Below are 1,585 nucleotides of genomic sequence, written 5' to 3'. Positions count from 1 at the left end.
GTAGAGTTTGTCTTCACTGAATAAGCAATTGTAGGTTATTAAAGATCAGACATTGTTTGGTTAGAAATAACGGAGTGAATTGGTGTGAGTTGGGGTGCAATTTTATCAACAGAAAATTCCATTGTAAATAGAAAACCAAATGAGAAAGAAAATGCCACAAAATGTCGACATTTTTAGTATATTTACTTCTTATCTTTGTTGGGGTTTTTTTTTTACCTGTGTTGTTGTTGTTTCACTTAGGCTAATACATTTTTCATGATTTGGTCTCTATATTCCATTATTTATCAGCAGAAATTTGTTTATCATGACAGTTTTTATTACCCTAAATTTGATGCAATATTCACATCCAGAACACTTTTTATTCAGATGTGTTTCATTGCAAATTCCTATCAGTGTTTCAATAAAAACAGGTTTTAGATGAAATTTTCAAAATGATTTCCAGAATTTCAAAGTACTTTTTGAGCAATAGAACAATTTTTAAAAAATACATAAATTCTTTAAAAAAATTTTCATAAAAGGAAGATAAATAAAAGTCGAATTAGATGAATTTGCATTTAGCTGAAATGGAAAGAGAAACAGCAGATTAGCATTTAAGTGGATTTCATGACTTTATACCACATAACATGTCAATTATTAAATCTACGTAAATATATTTACTGTTACCGTAGTAATTGTAACATTTTTATGACTATTTATCTAACATGGATACGCTGTTTATGTGCACTGGCTGTTGTTGAACAAATATCACCAAATGGCAATCTAGCTTCTCTTAGAGGCATCACAGGTTCAATCACAACACAAACCACCAACACATAGACCCTCTCTACTGACAACACTCACCAAATTGCTAAACTTGGCACTCATTAATCATTTCTTCATCATTATAACAGAACTAAAATTGAATCTCCACAAATAGAAACTACTACAACAGGGTAACACCAAACACTGTACACCACACATGACTATAGCCTATACGTATGGCATGAATGAGTTTCTACATTGTTTACTCCAGCCATCCAACTGATTATCAAACATTCATTCACCAATCAACTGCAACAACTCACTGACATGTTGTATCCTCCTTCTAACTTTCAACTGCTACTACAACAGCTGCTGCTCCTCAAGACTATGGAACAGTCTACCATTTCTGACTAAATTCCAGCAATTCCCCTCTCTCACCTCTTCTCAAATTTTCTCACATTTTCACACACACAACAGCTTCTTTCAGTTTCCATCAACCAAAGCAACTCACAAAGCTTTGGTCAGCAAGATGTTATATTAGAAGAGGCTGAAGACACCACAAAGTGGGACTGAACTTGAAATTGTGTGGTTGGGAAACAAAATTATTAAACAAGATGTGTGTGTGTGTGTGTTTGTGTGTAATTATATATATAATTACATAAACACACACACACACACATATATATTAAACGTGTTGGAAATTATTCAACAATACTCAGGAAAACCCAAACATTTTTGCCAGAAAAAAATCAATAAAAACGAAGAAAAATGAAAATGCTAAAAAAAAACCCGCCTCTCTGACAACATTTTATAGTGGAACGTAAAACAAAGAATCAATTTGCTT

At 32.6% G+C, this 1,585-nt stretch overlaps 1 protein-coding gene across 1 annotated transcript in view; it reads right to left on the bottom strand.

The window, feature by feature from the left end:
• The window catches only part of LOC106882756 (Bardet-Biedl syndrome 1 protein), a 13,856-nt gene that overhangs the window by 5,989 nt on the left and 6,282 nt on the right, over positions 1–1,585 (bottom strand). The gene's annotated exons all lie outside the window — the stretch shown is intronic.

This window comes from Octopus bimaculoides, chromosome 11 (genome assembly GCF_001194135.2).
Source record: "Octopus bimaculoides isolate UCB-OBI-ISO-001 chromosome 11, ASM119413v2, whole genome shotgun sequence".
Taxonomy (NCBI): domain Eukaryota; kingdom Metazoa; phylum Mollusca; class Cephalopoda; order Octopoda; family Octopodidae; genus Octopus; species Octopus bimaculoides.
The sequence above is the reverse complement of the archived record's forward strand: the minus strand, read 5'-3'. Positions and strand labels throughout refer to the sequence as shown.